Below are 19,436 nucleotides of genomic sequence, written 5' to 3' on the forward strand. Positions count from 1 at the left end.
TGCCTCAATGGACTCAACCATCATGGTGTGCTGACAAGTCCTGTGCAGTGAGGCCTCCAAGAGCCCCGGAGCATCTTCAGCCCTTTGGCAATCACCAGAGAACTCCTCTGGAGGAGAGGAACTACTCCCTGAAGCCACAGGTACCGAACCCACTTTCCCCGGCCATGCTGATCCAGCAACCAAACCAGAAGAAGTATACCAGCTCTGAGGGTTAGATCAGTCCCCCAAACAAGTAAGAAGACAACAGGCCCTATGGAAGGCATGCTGTAGAAATACTCGAGGGACTAGACCACCTGAAACCAGCACCGAGACAAAGATACCAATTCAGACTCCAACTGCCCAGGAAGCAAGCACCCATGGTGGGACATCGAGGCCCCTGAAACCTACTCTGTGAGTGGCTCAACTGCCCTGATATTGTCCCTACAACCTGCTATTGACCGCAAAGACCATCTTGATGCCCATAGCCCGGCTGATCTATCTTCTCATCAAGTCCGCTCAGCCTAGGTCTTGATGAAACAGCTGTACTACCATGCAACCCAATCCCTCATTCTAGGTCCCCTGGACTTCTCTGTAGGCCCCTTGTGCAGTGTGCTTTGAGGTTGCCCCATTCTTTGTAACACATGCTACCAATGACCTCAGCACCCTGCTCCCAGCCGTTTCGAGATGCTCCAGACGATCCAATTATGGAACATTGGACATTGGCATGCTACTACCCTAAATTCGCGTAGGTGAACCCCAAAAACTGACTGTATGATTTTATATGCATGTACGTATTTATCTTCAATTCGGTATAATTTCCCACAACAGTGAGTAATTTACCAAACTTTGAAAATTCATAACTAAAAAAGTACTTATCTGTGAACTAGGGGCCAGATGTATGACCATTTTTGCATGCTCAAATGGGTTTGCGAACGCGTTTGCATATGCATAAATAGCACAGGGAATGTACAAACTATATTTTGCGAGTTGCAATTTTTTGCAACTCTCAAAATAGGCATTTGCGACTCGCTATTAGGAAGAGGCGTTCCCTTCCTAATAGAGTGCGCAACCCGATGTAGGAATGTTTTGTGTCCGCAATTGGGGGTGCAAAACACTTGCAAATTACCACCCTCTTCAAGAGGGTGGCAATGGGGTTGCAAAAAGGAATGGGTCCCCAGGGGACCCCTTCCCCTTTGCAAAAGCAGGAGAAAATGTTTTTAAGGGCAGGCAGTGGTCCCAGGGACCACTAAACTGCCCTTAAAAAATTAAACAAATAAGTTTCTGTACTTTTTTTTTTTAATGCATCCTGTTTTCCTTTAAGCAAAACGGACTGCATTTTAAAAAAACTGCTTCATTTAAAAGCAGTCCCACACATGGTGGTCTGCTGAGCCCATCAGGACACCATACCTGGGAGGGCCTGCCATTTCCAATGGGGTCGCAAATTGCGTAAAGCTCATTAATATTCATGAGCCTCTCTATTTGCAACCCTATTGGGATTCACTGGCAGTGTAAAATACACTGTTGTACATAGGAAATAGCACCTCACAAATTGAGAATCACAAAAGGCGCCATTCCAGGCTTGTATAACTGGCTCAAAGTTCTTGGTCTTAAACAATATAAACATCTGTTATTTTTTCAATTTGGTCTCTTTTTCTTCAGTGTGTGTCTCATTTATTGCCTCTGTGAGTTCAACAAGTGCTTGGCACTACCCTCTGATTGGCCACACTACCACAAATAGAGTTTAAGGATCATCTACTTTTGCCTCTTTATACCAATCTGGGTCTCATTGGACTCTCTGCACAGGGTACCTCATTTTAGTACACTACATGGAGAGCCAGTGTCTTACATTGGTGGCAGCTGTATGATGTACGACTTCGAGTTTGCTGATACCACTTTGTCAATAAGTGACCACATGAATAAATCTAACAATTGTCTTCAGCCATTAGAATTTTTCAGTTGGAATATTTTTCATTATTTCAAAAATTAACTACTAGAGCCTTAGTTAAGTCCCTAAAATTGGCAGTTAGAATGTAAAAGACATTACTTTAGTTAGGACAAATGGTATTTTGTTTAGGTATTTAACCTCACCAAAAATGTCCAAACTTTAGTAGAAATGATGACTGACACAGATATCCAGGCTCAGGAGCCAACCTGACCCCCTAACATGGAGGTTTCCTACTCCCAGGTAAGGGCTCGCTGTACAAGGTTATGATATTAAAACTGGCTCTCATGCTACCATTGAGAAGCTTGGAAAGCTTATGGCATATTATGAGAGAGATTAAAATGATTCCCATGAGGATCAAACAAGAGAAGATGATGCTGAGGAGGTTGTAGACCCCTGTCTCAGAAGAAATATTTCCCTCAGAGGAGGAGCTTACTCTTGAAAGACTGGTGAGGAGGCTAGCTCAACTCCTGGACATAGAGAAACAGAGAATAGAGATGGGCCTAAAACACATCTCTGATGACAGCAATTTCATAACTCGGGAGGGAGAGAAATCTTTTGACTAAAACATCCCCAGAAGGCTTGTCCTCAAATATACATATGGTGATGGTATCACCAAGTGGTTTATTGCTTTTGAGAGAGCTTGCATCAGTAGAAAGGTAGTCAAGAAGCACTGGGACTCTCTCTTTTGGGTACTGTTCTCAGTTAAATGCAGGGATCGACTCCTGAAATTGAATGAGAAAGAGGCTAAATCTTATGACCTCATGAAGGGTACATTGATTGAATGCTTTGGACTCACCACTAAGGAATATCGAATCTAAATCAGGGAGACTCACAAACCCCCAGTCAGACCTGGGTTGAATTTTTAGACTTTTTTCAGTCAATACATTAGGTGGCTGGTTGAAAGGTAACAACGTGCATGACTATAATGGGCTTCACAATTTAATCATGAAAGACCATCTATTTAGTAATTGTTATTGTTAGACCTGCCATCTTTGGCCTGTTTTTCCCCTGTGCTTTTTGCTCCTGACCACCTGTTTTTGATTGTGTGCTGCATTTAATTTTTGCTGGTTTTAGGACCAGTGCTAAAGTGCAAGCGCTCCCTGCATAAATTGTATTTGTAATTGGTTATCCATGACTGGCATATATGATTTACTGCAAGTCCCAAGTAACGTGCCTGGTACATGCCCAGGGCTGGCAAATCAAATGATAATAGTGGGGCTGCAGCACGGATTGTGCCACACACATGAGTAGCCCTTCAGCCATAGTTCAAACCAGCCACTGCAGTGTCTGTGTGGGCAGTTTTAAAATGCCATGTTGACCTGGCAAGTGAAACCACCTGCCAGGTCCAAGCCCTCCCTTTTACTACATGTAAAGCACCCCTAAGGACAGTCCAAAGTGGCACCATGGGCAGGGTGCAGTGTACTTAAAAGGTAGTCTAAGTCCAGGTGTGTTTTAAATGTCCTGATAGTGAAATACTGCTAATTTCCTTTGTCACTATTGCAAGGGCTATCTCTCCCATAGGTTTTCATTGGATCTGCCTTGTAACATCTTCATTGGATTTGCCTTGTAACATCTTCGAAGTGTAACTTCCAATTTGGAAGAGATGAAGATTTAGAGTTTGGGGTCCCTGAACTCACAAATTAAAAAAGAAATCATTTAGTGAAGTTGTTTTTTCAATTGCGTATTTGAAAATGCCACTTTTAGAAAGTGGGAGGGTGACAGTTGGGTTGCTTGTACATGCACTCTAGACAGTCACGCAAAGGGGGCTGAGGTGTGCCCTGCATATCCTGATGGCCCATCACCAGGCTGAGGGGTCTTCCTGAGCTAGAGTGGTGGGAGGAGTTATCATTGACATCTGAATAGGCTGTGCCTATCTTCACACAAAGCTGTCTCTACCCTCGTGTGGTGTGTCTGGAGCCAGGTCAGGAAAATGTAGGGTCTTGCACACTACAATGACTTTCCTTTGAAGTTTGCCTAATTCCAAGACAGAAACTGGTATAAGTACTGGGGCTGTGACACCATAACTTCAGAAAACTTCTGGACAACAAGGGCATTCATCCAGAAAGAAGTGCTTGATGCGTAAGGAGGGACTGACACTCTGTTGCTTTGTTGTGCTGGCCTGCTGCTCGCTGCTTCTATCCTGTGAGCGAAAGGTCTGGACGTTGCTGTCTACATCCTGCTTTCCAAAGTACTCTAAGGGCTTTTGTGTGCTTACCTCCTGTTAAGAAATCTAAGGGCCATCAAAGACCTCCCCTACCAGTGCACGGGCTCTTCTTCTGCAGCTAAGAGCCCTGACTTGTCAAATAGTGCCAAATCAAGTTCTGTTGCCCTTGGAAGTGGAATCTGGAAAATCTGAGAAGAAAATTCACTCATCAACTCTCAGAGCCCATTTTTTTCAAACGCAGAACCACTGTGTAGTTGAAAAACGAATGCATCGTCAGTGTGTGGCTAAAGAATTATTGCAGCACCTGCCATGTGTCTGAAAGATCACCGCAACCAGAGTTCCGAGCACTGTGTCACCAACTTCAATGGTGCGTGCTCTGAATCTGGCACAGGCCTTGCTGTGCGTCTGAAGAAATCTGAGCAGTTCCTGCTTCATAGCTGTGATATCGAGACAGCTCCTGTTATGCCGCTGCCGCATCCACACAGCACATCTGGATTTCAATGCATCATCTTTGGGTGCCAAGTTCTTCATTGACATTGCCCAGCAGCAATGAAATGAGGCAGTGGGTCTGGAGATAGACGCATCACCTTCCCTCACAGTAAGGCATCGACACATCACCTCCTATGACGTTAAAGAACCAACGCATCACCTCCCCTCACTGCAGTAAGGAACCAACACATCACCTTCACTGGCAGTAAGGAACCAACACATCACCTCCCTTTGATTTTCCGGCACCTCACATCCCCTACACCTCCCCTGTACCTTTTGTCTTTGATTTTGATGCATCCCATGCACTTTGTGCTAAAAGGGACGCCTCCATACTTTCCTAGGGACTGAACTATTTTGAACCTTTTAAAAGTGATATACTTGTGTATGTTAGATTTGTGTCATGTGGTCTTGTTTTAATCACATAAATATTGGTTATGTTTCTAAAACTGGTGTGGTGTCTTTTTGTTGTGTTTTCACTTTGTTACTGTGTGTGTATGTACAAAGGCTTTACACATTGCCTCTGAGATAAGCCTGACTGCGCATGCCACGCTACCAAGGAGGGTGAGCATGGATTATCTTACGCGTGTGATGCACTTACCCTGACTAGAGTGAGAGTCCCTATTTGGACAGGGAGCATACCACTGCCAACTAGAGAACCCATTTCTAACAGTTATCAAGAGAAGTTACATCAGATCCTGGTAGACCTATGTCCACTTTCTCCTCAAGAGTTGGTGAAGAAGGCAGATGACTGGGTCGAACCAAGGGTGACAAAAACTTCCACTGGTGGGGGTGACCAAAAGCAAGAGGCCTAAAAGACCCCCAAGAGAAAGATGGTGACCAAAAAGATAGAAACAAAAGTGAGTCTTCTAAAGGCCCCCAAATACCTGCTCAGGAGAGTGGGACCCAAAACTCTACACAGTCTAAGGGTGGGTACCTGGATGGGAATTGTGATCCCAAAAAGGCTTGGTGTCATGACTGTCAGGCTTTTGGACACCGAACTGGAGACCTTAGCTGTTAAACAAAAAGAATGCCTCTAGCGCACCTGCAGCAAATGCAATAGTAAGTCTCCAGATGGAATCATAGGGGGGAACTGATCAAGTCAAGGAGCTCACTGAGGCAACTCTAGTCACAGAGGGCGGGGTGGATGTAGCTACCATGGCTGTGTTCCCTAGTAATCTTGAGAAGTACATACAACTGCCACATATTATTGGGGTTTGATTTGAAGTTCTGAGAGATACTGCTGCCAGTGTGCCCATGGTGACTGAGAAACTGGTGTCCTGAAACCAGTACTTGCCTGGAGAGACCTGTACAGTCCTCAATTCTGATAATCAGGCTCAGGTAAATCCAACGGCATTGGTGTCCTTAGAGTAGGAATGGCTCACTGACAACAAAAAGGTGGTGGTATCTTCTGCAATCCTTGCACAGTATCTGCTTATCAATGATTTGGAGTCCTCAGCATGAGCTGAGGTAGAAAGTGAAGCCTGTGCATCCATGTTCGTTATTTCTGAGTGGGTGGGTGTTAAAACAAAAGCACAGAGTATAACCTAGGGTGAAAAGGAAGTGTGAGAGCCTTAAATGATGGGCAAACCTTGCAAGAGAAAAGGCAAAAAGTCTGGGAAGCCAACTTCTATACAGACACCAGATCAAGTCCCCTCTCCTCAGGGAGACGACTTGTCAGCCCCAGATGGAACTGAGTCCTAGGAGTTTGGGCCTTACACAGCAGAGATCTTGGATCCAGGGAGGACCCTCTAGGGATGACCTGTGCCAGGGGCAGAGAACCTGTCCCACTTTTAAAGACCTGAGACAGCAAGCTGCTGATCAGGAAAAGGGCGATGTTGGTGGCTCCCACAGGATCTATTGAGAGGAGGGGCTCATTTACACTGAGGCCAGAGACTCCGAAACAGCTACCACTAGGATAGTAGTAGTACCTCAGCAGTTTATGGAGTTTCTTCTCACATTGGTCCATGACATCCCCATAGCTGGGCCTCTAGGCCAGACTAAAACATGAAGTAGGTTTGTGAACCACTTCTACTGGCCAGGTATGTCCCAGAAGGTGAAGGAGTTTTGTACCTCATGTGCTTCCTGTCAAGCCAGAGGCAAGACAGGTGGCCACCTGAAGGCACTCTTAATTTTATTTCCAGTGGCTGGGGTTCCCTTTGAAAGGGTAGAGACTGACACTGTTGTTCAGCTTAACCCTCAAACAGCATCAGGAAACACATTCATACTGGTAGTAGTGGATCATGCAAAGTGGTAACCAACAGAAAGACGGGCGCTCAGCAAATTATAGGGGGAAAAAATCATTAACAAGAACCTAAGTCATCCCGGGACTACCAGGGGGGAAGGTGTGGTTACCATACAACACCCACCACGATCCACCAAGGTGAATCTAAAACGTACACAGTTCTCCCGAGCACTCAATTATATAGTAACAGTGTCTTTATGAGATAAGCACTCAAATAACATGGTCAAAAAAATCCAAATGACACAGTCACAGAGATCCTTGATCCAAATATTGATACAATATTCCAGATCCTCGTATATTCAGGTAGATTTATTTTTCAAAGTTCATATCCAGAATAACAATCTTCGTTTTTCCAATTCAATATCTAAATTACAGCAGCCAACACGTGTTTTGTTGTGCTGGGTAAAGCACAATGACTTCCTCAGGGCTGCAACCCAAAATAAACAAACAATCAAAACCTTACTTTGACTGTGTGGTATAATTTCAGGATATTTTTATGGAATCAACTGGAGTAGGAATTTGGAGTGATATTTGAGATATTTTTAAGAAAATAAAGGTGAATTCAGCATATAGTGTCTTTCATTGTATTCTATCTAGTGGTGGTGGATCTTTACTTTGTTCATCACATGATCGGGTCATGCTATTACTTGGGATTTGGTTTCATCTACTCTTCCGCACGGGATTCCTTCTACTTGATCTTGAGTACACATTAATTTATGTATTATATAATTGAGTGCTCGGGGAGAACTGTGTAAGTAGTGGATCATGTTACCAGGTATTCTGAAGCTATTCCCCTTAGAACTACCACTGCCTCTAAAACCCATGTGGGCTGAACGTGAAGTGACCTACCGGTTCACTACCCCATATCATCCGCAGACCAATGTGTGTGTTTAAAGGTTCAACAAGACATTGAAAGGTATGATTGGTGGACTCCCTGAAAAAATCAGAAGGAGTTGGGATGTCTTACTGCCATTCCTGCTTTTCGACTACAGGGAGGTACTACAGAAGGAAGTGGGGTTTTCCTCCTTTGAACTTCTGTTTTTTCATCCTGTCACAGGGCTATTGTGTCTTGTAAAGGAAGGATGGAAGAAGCCTCTTAAAGAGCCTAAACAGGATATTCTGGACTATGTGCTTATCCTTCGTTCCCAAAAGGCCAGCCAAGAGCTTTAGAAGCTCTGGTAGGATCAAAATACTGCCATGGTGGAGTTCCAACCAGGGCAGAAGGTTTGGGTTTTGGAGCCTGTGGCTCCTAGGGCCCTCCAGGGCATATGGACTGGGCCCTGACCTATCTTTGAGAAAAAAAATGGGAGGTCACCTACCTGGTGGACCTTGGCATTTGCAGGAACCCCCAAGAAAGTCATCCACGTAAGCCTCATTAAATCCTATCATGAGAGGGCTGAAGTGGCCATGCTGATGGTCACTGATGAGGATAAGGAAGCAGTGAGTGAAGCTCTCCCTGACCTACTCTCAAACAACCCTAAAGATGGATCAGTTGATGGAGTGGTCTTGTCAGACACCTTCACTGCCCAACAGCAAACTGTTTGCAGGTAAGTCGTAAATCAGTTTGCTGAGCTCTTCTCCTTGACCCCTTGTCAGACTGACTGGTGTACGCACATGGTCAGACTAACTGGTGTACACATGATGTGAGCCTTGGGGACAGCCTACCTGCTATGACCAAAACTGATGCACATTCAATTCCTAGGGCTGTTGAATTAACTGATAGGTTAGGGACAGCCAAATATCTCAGTACTTTTGGTCTCACATCAGGCCACTGGCAGATAGGTCTGACCCCTGGAGCAAAAGAAAAATCAGCACTCTCAAGCCCAGCTGGGCATTTCCAGTTTACTGTTATGCCCTTTGGATTAGAGATCACCCCTGCCACCTTCCAAAGGTAGGTGAACAAAGACCTTGCTTTGTTGGAATTCTTTAGTGTAGCTTATCTTGGTGACATTGCTGTCTTTAGGTTCAACTGGCAAAATCACCTGATCCACCTTGGCAAGATCCTTGAGGATCTGAGAAGTGCAGGCCTCACTATCAAGACAATTTAAGTGCCAGAAAGGGCAGGGCACAGTTGTGTACTTAGGCCACCTTTTAGGTGCAGGCCAAGTTCAGCCAAGAAATTCTGGACTGGGTAGCTCCAACCACCCAGACCCAAGTCAGGGCATTCCTTGACAGGAGGTTTGTGAAGGGATACAGGTTCATTGTGGCCCCCTCACAGAGCTGACCTCCAAAAAGATACCCAAGAAGGTTACTTAGACTGCGAGCTGTCAAAAGGTTTATGACACCCTAAAGGAAACCATGTTCTCTGCACCCTTTCTGAAAGCCTCTGAACACAGAATAGGAGTGGTCCTATCCCAGACCAATGAAGATGACCATTAGCAACCTGTTGCTTTCATTAGCAGGAGGTTCCGCCACAGAGAGCAGCGTGGGAGTGCGATTGAGAGGGAAACCTTTACTGTAGTGTGGTCCCTGAAGAAGCTGAGACATATTTGTTTGGTTCTCACTTACTAATTTAAAGTGACCACAGGTCACTTAGATGGCAAATGAAAGGTTGAAATCAAAAACTGTTCAGGTGGTCCATATCTCTACAGGGGATAGACTTTACAGTAGAACACAGACTGGGACTGACCATGCCAATGCAGATGACCTTTCTGCGTTCTTCCACTCAAATGATGAAGACCCTCTAGGGAAAGGCTGCTTTCATCCTTTTTCATTTGAGGGGTGGGGTGATGAAGGAAACTCCCACTTTTGACATGGTTAACCCTTTTTGCCTGAAACATGATGTGATTTCAAATGAAAGTGGACTGGGTCCCTGCTAACCAGGTTCCCAGCGCCAGAGTTCTTTCCTAAAACTGCACCACAATTGACACAACTTCAACAACCCCTGTAAGTCCCTAGTAAAGGGCACCCCTGGCACCTAGGGCATTGGGATTGAAAAGGGTCCAGCAGGGCTGAAGCACACATTATGCCACCCAAGAGCCCCTCACCAACACCATGAAAACTGCAACCAAAGAGTTGATATAGCACACAACCCGGTGTGCCAAGCCCACAGACACTGCATGAGGTATAGGTAAGTCACCCCTACCATAGGCCTTACTGGCCTATGGCAGGGTGCACTATATCACAGATATTACCCTACAACATCTAAGTAAATTCTTGGATATTGTAAGTAGTCAGGTAAGCACCATGATATCTTCACCGTACCCAGGGATGTTTGGTACCAAACATCACATCTCAATAAATACACACTGTTGCCAGTGTTGGATTTATTATAGATGCACACAGAGGCCACCTTAGAGGTGCCCTCTGAAAACCTAGAAAACACTAGTGTGGTCTCTGACTAGTCTTTGCCAGCCTGCCACCAGCAGACATATTTCTGGCCCCATGGAATGAGAGTCAGTACTCTAAGGGACTGGGAACAATGCCTGCTCTGGGCGGAGTAGGTTCACATCTCCTCCAGGCCGGAATACCTTACTTAATAGTCTTTATTTCGATCACAAGATCATAAAAGATATACATTCAATTCCATACAAAATTTAAAAAGCATATTAAACAACATTAGTGATCAAGATAAAAACTGGAGTTTAAAAATGTGACACAATTTTGGGACTGTCTCAAGACTTCAGGTTTCCTAACACAACATATTTACACGGCGACATTGAGCATACCACATGGAGGTTAAAAATTTAGATAGAGCAAATACTAGAGTGGGGGATAAGTCTGTCTTTAGGACTCTATAAGCGGGTAGAAAAGTTCTGAATCCCAGGTTTCTGAGCAAAGGGACTAGCCAATATTTCCTACTCCTTTCGTAGCCCCTGCAAAAGAAGACAACATGAACGTCATTCTCCTTTGAATGTCCACAGGCCGGGCAAATTTCTGAAGAGGAATGAGAAGACCAGGATGCTGTGAACGATGCTAGGAGAAGGGTTCCATATCTCCATTGGAGAAATAATTTCCCGGTTAGTTGTGGAGAAATGGCATCTAGGACGCTTTCGAGATGGTAGGAATCTTTTGTTTGTATGAACTTGTTCGACAGTGACCCCTCCCGTGCACCGTCCAAGGCTGTAAGGAGCATGTGATCGTAATAAGCTCTCGCCAGTGCCTTTTTTGGGCTCTTTGGGTAAATATTTAGTGGGTCTGTCCATAGTTCATAGAGTCCAATTGCCTCCAGCGTTCTCCTGATGTAGATCAGCCATGGCATTGTTTTGGCATTGGGTAACTCTAGAAATTCCTGCAACTCAGCTCTGTAATTTGAAAGGTCTGGACTACTCCATAGACGCCGCCAGAATGTCAAGGGCTTTAGGCCCAGCTCCTCCGTTATAGGTCGAATGTCCAAGTCCAGTCTGAGCGGGAGTAGTGGAGTACTCTGTGGAAGAGCAACAATCTGTCTCAAGAATTTGTTTTCAGTTGTTAATAATTTGGACGATGGAATGTGCCCCCACAGCTCACCCCCATACGTGACACCACCCCGGGCTTGGACTTTATAGATGTGAATAATGGGGCTAAGTGGACGGAAGGGGGATTTGTTCACCAGTCTCATAGTGCCACCCGCCAACTGTGCCAGTTTGATGTTCACTTTCGACTGGTGGGATGACCACGTTAGGTGTTCATTAAGAGTGATCCCCAGGTATTCAATTGTGTACTCCCGTTCCAGTTGGACCAACCTTGGTGGGGATTGATTATGCGGCTTCGGGTTGAGGATCATATATTTAGTCTTTTGAGGGTTGATTTCAAGTCCTCGATCTAGACAGAACTGTAAGAACCCGTCCAAGACACGTTGAATGCCCATAGGGGATTTGGACAGCAGCAGGGTGTCATCTGCAAACATGATTGCAGGCACCCTGCTGCCAGTCAGCTTTGGGGCGTCGGTGTTGGGAATCCTGGTTAGGTGGTCAACTATCCCGTTCACAAAGAGGCAAAACAGGGTCGGTGCGAGCACACAACCCTGTCTTAACCCTCTGCGAACGGGAAACCTTTCGGTTAAGTTGCCTCCTCTGCCACACCTAACGCGGGCATAGTTGTTATGGTGCAATCTCATCAGGATACCCAAAATATCTCCAGGGACATTCAACTCCTCCAAAACTTTCCATAACTTCAGTCTTGGTACCAAATCAAAGTCTACAAAGACTGTATACAGGGTGCCGCCCTCGATTAAAGCTGTCCTCCAGTATAGCAGGTTCAACCTAAAAATGTGGTCTGTTGTGGACACTCCCTGTCTGAATCCAGCCTGATAGGGAGTCAGAATGCCCATCTCGTCTACCCAGTCCTGTAGTCGATTCAGAAACAGTCTCCCAAAGAGCTTCTGGGATATGTCAATAAGACTAATTGGGCGGTAGTTGGCTGGGAGCAGAGGGGACCCCTTTTTGTAAATTGGGACCACCTCTGCGCCCAGCCAAGTATCCGGGACCTCCATACCCCCCAGGATGGCGCTGAATATCAATGTGAGGTATGCGCCCCATATCCCTGGTTCTTGCTTGAATAAGTCCCCAGGTACCCCATCAAGACCGGGGGCTTTTCCAGCGGAAAGCATACCTATAGCCGCCCTCACCTCTTTTTCTGTAAAACGGTCGCCACATGTGCCTAAACCTGTCGTACTGTTTGAGATGTTGGGAGACCTTTCTTCTGCTGAGTACAGTGCCTTAAAATGGCTCTGCCATAAGCCGGGAGTAATATTAGGCTTGATAGCGGAGGATAAATCCTCTGTGCCGTTTGAGACCAGGCGCCAGAATTTGCGCGAGTCTCGAGTGGTTAGTGACCTCGAGAGATTTTACCAGTATTCCTGGTCCCATTCGGCCCTCGCGTCTACCAAGAGCTTCCTATAAGATCTTCTCCTGGCTTGGATTTCCTCCCTATTGTTGCCACTCTTGATGGCAAGTAGCAGTTTGGTCTTGAATTCCCTGCAAGTAGCATTGTACCAGGTCGTCTTGGCTGGGGGTCCTGATCTTTTTCCCGACTTTGAGAACAGATCTAGCTCTGGGGTACTAATTAGCTCAGCATGTGTGTGAGCGAGCTTTTCTCTATTAGCTGGCCCTTCCGCCTCTTTCCCTATCTGGAAAGCCTTCTCCAAGTGCGGAATGATCCTTGCATATAGTTTGGGTAATCTGTCTCCCCTAGTGACTAATTTCTCCCACCTGACTTTCCTCCGGTTATTTTCTAGTAGGAGCCCTGACTTGTCATTATCCGTGCCAAGCGTAGAGGGTTCGTTCCCTGGTGAGATGTTGGAAAGTTCCAGGGCATTATGGTCACTATCCCTTCTCTCGATGATTTTAAAATCGACTACTTGTGGCCACATGGATAGTTTAACGAGAATATAATATATTCTCGATTCTCTGCCAGTTTTATTGTAAGTACAGGTGCTAGGTATGTCTGATTTACAGCGACCATTGCAGGCCCTTAATCCTTGGTTTAGGGTGAGGGCAGTAATCTGCAAGGCCAGGGGGGTCCAAGCTCTCGGGGGAGGTGCCACCGTCACCGGGACGCGCCAACGTAAGTCTTCCTCAAGAGAGGGGCCATCACGTAGACCTGATAGTGGTTCATACTGTGAATTTAGATCACCTTCCACCAGGCATGCAAGTTCCCAGGGAATACCGTCAAGGAACAGAGAGAGTTGCTCTATGGTGCTGGATTCCTTGGACATTGGTACCGGCCTGGAATATATGTTTACAACCACCAATTTAGAGGAATTTGGCCACTCCAATAAGACGGCCAAAATATCATCTGAATCTGTTTCCAGGCAGTTAGCCTGGCAGCCTAAATCTGTTGCTATCCATGTCGCGAGTCCTCCCGATGGCCTTCCCCTTCCCCCCCACTTAGCAGGTTTAAAAAAGGCTGCAAAACCCTGAAGTAAGATTTCCTCACGCGCCCAGGTCTCCTGAAAAAGTAGAACGTTTTTAGAACTAATAGATGAGGCCCAGTCAGGAGAGTCAATCTTACTGGCTAAACCTGCAACGTTCCACGAAACCAGGGTTAAGGGGCATAGTTTGGTAAAGGATAGGCCCGTAGTGATGTTATTGTTAGCCTCCCTGAGTAACCACCTGTATTGGGGGTGAATGAGCCGGGTCAAGTCTTGGATTAGTATGGGTCGCGTTTGGAGCCTCTGGAGAGGACTCCGGAGCTAGATTTAGTTCCAAAGGGTTTTGTGTCCCTGTGAGCAGAGTGGATAGTGAGAGTGGACTGTTCCCCATCCCTTCTAAAGCTGGCAGTTCACACCCCCCATTGTCCATGCGTCAATCCACCATTTCCAAACTGCTATATCTGTTATAGACAGGGAAATGGGCTGGATAATGCATTCTGTGGGGCCCTTGGATACCTCTTGTAAATCCTCCCCCGCGGCCCCTCCTCCTTGTGATATTTTCCCAGCCTTCATCCTCCTCAAACAGCATGAAATGATCAGTGGGTCTTCCCCCATAATTAAGAGGAGCGCTTCTCTCCCTTCGACCACTTCCCCAGTCATCCAGTAAGTCTTGGTGATGCCCCCATCTTTGATCCTCCAAGTTATATGGACTTGATGGATAAAAGAATGAGAGTGGGAGAGGTTGGATTTTGCTGGCTTGGTCATCAGAGTCCCAGGCACAGATGTAGGCAGCAGTGCCCGGTTCTCTGAAGGTGACCAAAACACAGTCTCCCCTTACTGATTTTTTGGAGTATCCCACCCATGTACCCGCCTAACCATAGAGATATCGCTGGTTATTCCTCTCGGAAGCGGTCTGTATGTGGATAACCAGCTGATAACTTTATTCCTAAGGGATTATATTGTTCCTATTGTTGTAGATTTTAATTCAGGAACCTCTGCCAAAACTAGCGTGTAAGGGGCAGCCTCTGGAGGGAGGTTGACAGGTTTTGGTTTACGGTTGTAATTGGGTTTCTCTCCCGTGAATGTTTGATCACCCTTGGATTTAGACTGAGTAGGAGCAGTGTCTTTGGGTGTTGGAGTAGTAGTCAGTAAAGCGGTTAGTGTTTGGGGCATTGGTGGTGGTGCTTTGTTGGAATTTAGGTTGGGCGGGGGTAGAGGAGTTTTAACCGAAGTGGGCGCTGGATTATATGCATCGGTAGAGGGTAAGTTATTCTTTGCAACTGTAGATACGTTACCCTTTTTGGACTTTGGATCAGGACCCCCTTTCGCTACTTTAGCTGCATTAGGGTCAAGTTTCTTTGAGTCAGCTAGTTGCACAGTGGATTTTTCAATATTAACTAGCCTGGCCTCAATCTTGATCAGTCGAGCTTCAAGAGGGCTCAATAGTGATCTAAGAAGTACACCAATATCCTCCAGTGTGATATCATCACTGGAGTTATCAGCTGGGGTAGTGGTTGTGGCCATTGCTGATACCTTTATAGTATGGGTTGTGGGGGTAGTTGTTATTCCCTGCTTTTCTGGGTTAGGAACAGTAATGCCTCCCTTTGCCCCTTTTCCCCTAGAAGGTTTGGATTTTGGGGATTTTGTCTTGTTAGCTTCTTTGGTGGGGCCCCCCCTCTTTTTGTATGGCACCTTCCCTGGTCCCCCTATCTCTATCGAGTCTAGGCTCTTAGGCATTGACTACCGTCATTTTTGGATCAAGCGGTAAGGGTAAAATTACAGGTGATGTATGTGGCAGTTGGGTGTTTGGGAGGGCCATTATACTCAAGTCATCAAATTCAATTGGGACCTCAATTGTTAAATCCGGGTCGGTGATATTTGGGTTAGGTAGATGAAGTGTTACCTGGTTGGTCTTTCCTTTTGTTATGAGTTCGGTCCTCCCCTCAGGTGTTCTAGCTTGAGCCATTGGCCCAATTGAAGATCTTCTGACCCAGTCTATTTCTTGGGAGATTCTTCTTTCCAAGACCTCAATTTCTTCAATTAACACAGATCCGGCTTTAACAAAATAGTTGTCAATGGGGCCCTTTGCAGCTCCTGCCGCGGCTAATGTAGATTTACTTCTGGTTTCTCTGGTACACATTGTTCCGTATGAACAGAGGACCAGATATGGCAATTAAAGAGGGGGAGCCTGGGCCGGGCTCTCAAGTACTCGAACGGCTTCAAACGGCCCGCTCTTTGCCCGGTCTTCGCCCCGTGCTCTGTCCCGCGCGCGTCCCGCGTCGCGGTAGTGATTGGGCCAGTAAAGTACGAGGAGACTGGGGGCGTGGCCGCCGGGGGAAGAGGCACCAGCTGTGTGAAGAGGAGGATGCTGGTCCTCGCAGTCCCCCGGTATGCTCCACACACTGTACTCTCGCCAGAGGGCTCGACCTGGGCCGTCCTCTACTGGGAGCGCGTGTGCTCTCCGCCGACTGTGGAGCCGCTCACACCAGGGAGAAACGGCCTCAGGGAGAAGATGAGGGGCACCCGCGAAGCGGGTGTCGCGAAAGGTAGCGGACGAACTGGATGACCAGGCAGCAGAAGTCTGTAGCTAACCACGTAGCAAAGGTGAATTCCTGAATGAGGCACCATTCCAAGCTGGAAAACTTCAAAGGCAATGGCAATGGCCTACGTAGTTCATTGCAGGAAAAAGTTAATGAACCAATACTCAGTTACTTGCAAAAAAAATAATATGACTAATCACATTTCATCCTTAATCGAGTGTTCTGTGAAATCTTTGAAACAGGTGAGTACATACAGTCATTTTATGTCATGCTCGAAAGGAACCTTGTCAGGCCTCCAAAAGTGGCCCCCAATACCCATGCACATATTCATTACGCACTAAAACCCATTTAATACAAACGTGCTATTATATTTCAAGGTTCACCAAGTCCTAGACATTGTGCATTGGCTCCTCTAACCTTTTCCTGTATTTCACTGCTCCCACCTGATAGCCATATGGTAACCATCCCCTGCAATTGAGGGCTTGGTTACCTTTTGGTGATTTTTGTAAGATATTTGTATTCTCTGTCTTGTGCGCTGACCCATCTTATTTCATTTAATATGCAAGTCTGGTGCACTTAAAGTTGGAATGAGTTTGTCGTGCCCTGAAGAATTTGCCAGAAAATAAAGTGGTAATGAAACATGTCGCTGTTCTGCTTAAAATGGTCTATACTAACAGCCTGATTCATCAAGCCGAAATCGGCTCGCAAAGGGCCAGATTCTGAGAATCTGGCCCTTTGCGAGTGATATTTTTGCATTTGGGATTCATCATCCCAAATGCAAAAATCGGTAATAGCGATTTCGCAATTTAGCGAGGAATTACATTTAAGGAATCTCTATTTGAGATTCCTTAAATGCAATTCATCATCCATTTAAAAATTGCGAATTTGCAATTTCGGCCCGCTATTTACCGCGAGGTCAAACCTCGTGGTAAATAGCGAAAACTTCGAAAAATGCTTTTAAAAGCATTTTTCTAAGTTGCATGTTGCACACACACATGTCCTTTGGACATGTGTGCGCGCAACACCTGTTTCAATTTGCATTTAAGGGGTGCTACAGTTTTTCATATACACTCTTTCATATTCAACGTGAGGCATGGCACCCGATCTTTTGTTAGTTTTAATCAAACACAACTACTGGGACAGTCCATGGATAGTTGCTAGAGCCAATCCTGCTCGGAATATAAAAGAGGGGGACCCCATACAGTATTATAGGATGTGTGATGCGGAGCAAGGGCTCTTGTGTTTTCGAATCTATGTCAAATCATCCCTGATCATAGTTGAACTGGGCATTCAGAATATCACAAACGTTAGAGATAAATCTAGATGCCATTCAGCTAATTCTTTAACTGCCTTTGATGAGTTGGATATTTCCACCAGAATAGGCAATGACGATTTTTTGCGCACCATTGCACGGTTTTTGCACACTAGTGGAATACCCTCAAATATAACAGTGAAGGGACTTTAAAGAGGGACTCGGGATGGCTGCTGATGGGAAATGGCCATGATTGAATCATGTGTTTGCCTGCACTGTAGACATATTTTATTACATGTTATTATGGTAAATTCGTAGGCATTCTCCAAATACAGAAACACAGTTTGTGTAAAGAAACGCATATGTAATTACACCTTTGAAGTATTCTACAAATTCACAAACAAATTAGCTTCTGCGGATTTTAGCACTTCAAATGTTGCGAGCATGGATTGCTAAACCTTTCTTAAGTCTCACCCTGTACATTCTTTACAACACTAACTATTCATCTCAAAATAATTACACATCCGGCCTCATGTGTACAGTGAGCGTAAAATGTAATATATTTACCTTCATTGGACATGGCTACTGTGACAAATATATTCTTAAACCAGGAGTACTGCACTCTTTCATAACGTGCTCATAAAGTCCCATTAGGCAATAATATTCTTCTCGTGCTTCCTTATAATTACTGTGTTTTGACTTTCCGCCTGATTCTTTGTTGTTTGGAGTGGGGTTTTGAGATGTTTGCCGCATTCTTTTTACTTTCTGCTATCTGCCTGAGCCTACTGTATGGGACTGTTGGACATTATTTTCACAAATACCATCATCTGAATGCCAATGTTTTGCAAGCCCTTGATGCCTATCATATCAAAGGCATGGCGTTTGTCACAGATAAACAACAACTGTCACAAAATCCCACCTGCATTCCCTAGCAGAAGGTGTCAAGGGGAATAAAGGGAAAAAGGCGACTTTGACTGATATGACTGTTGTGGAAAATGTAGTGATAAAACATGAAAGCACAGAGAAAGATAGTGGAAGTGAAAAGGCAATTTACAGCCCCCTTCATACTCTGCAATCTGAGAATGCATGCTTTGTTTTTTAAAGAAGTGGAAAATATTTCAACCTCCAGAAGCTATTTTGACCTAAGCCTTTTGTGAAAGAACTAAGAAAGATTTCCCGAAAATGGATTAAAAAAAATAGAAGACATCTAGCATTTTAAGAGAGTGCTGGTACTGCAAAGGTGGCGCTGGCCTCCTCATTCCAAAGTATGTTGAATGCACCAAACTGACTGAAGGGCTGAAGTAGAAAAATAAGGAAAATGAATGGCAACTCAACCTAAAAATATATGTTTGAGCTTACAGCAGATAAGCGTAAATGTTAGCAGCAGATATCAAGAAAGTGATGTAAAACCGCGTATTATGTTTTCTCACGCACACCATGAACAGTACTGATACATACAAATGTTTCCCATTATGGGAAACATACTGGGCAACTAATTCACACCTAGCTGCAAATATTGTGTGCCAATAACCCAAGCCAAATACTATGGGACAGATTTACAATAATTGGCGCATCCCCAGGGATATGACAGTTATTGTGCGCCTCAGCTCCGCCACCCACGGTGCACCGCATTTACAATGCGGCGCAACATGGGGCAAAAACGGCGGCGGTGCATTGCTGGAGTTGCGTCGCAAGCGCGACGCAGCTCCAGCAATGCTCTGGGGGGCCCTATCTGTCCAATGCTGTGTCAAGCCTTATGCCTGCTTCAAGCAGGAGTAGGGTTTTGACGCAGCATTGGCCTAAAAGTGACTGAGAGAAATCTTGTAGATTTCCCTCAGCCACTTTTAGGAGGCGTTCCTGCACAGGAACGCCCCCTCCTGCGCCGGACGCCTCCTTATGGCGCAGGGCTTTACAACGTGACGCATCTCGCAGATGTGTCATGCTGTAAATACCCCGCACCATGACGCATCTTTTGCGCCGCTGCTGCGACACAAAAGTGACGGAACGGCGGCGTAAAAGAGGCGTAAGGGGC

The sequence above is a fragment of the Lissotriton vulgaris genome, chromosome 2_1 (genome assembly GCF_964263255.1).
Source record: "Lissotriton vulgaris chromosome 2_1, aLisVul1.2, whole genome shotgun sequence".
In the NCBI taxonomy this organism is placed as follows: Eukaryota; Metazoa; Chordata; class Amphibia; order Caudata; family Salamandridae; genus Lissotriton; species Lissotriton vulgaris.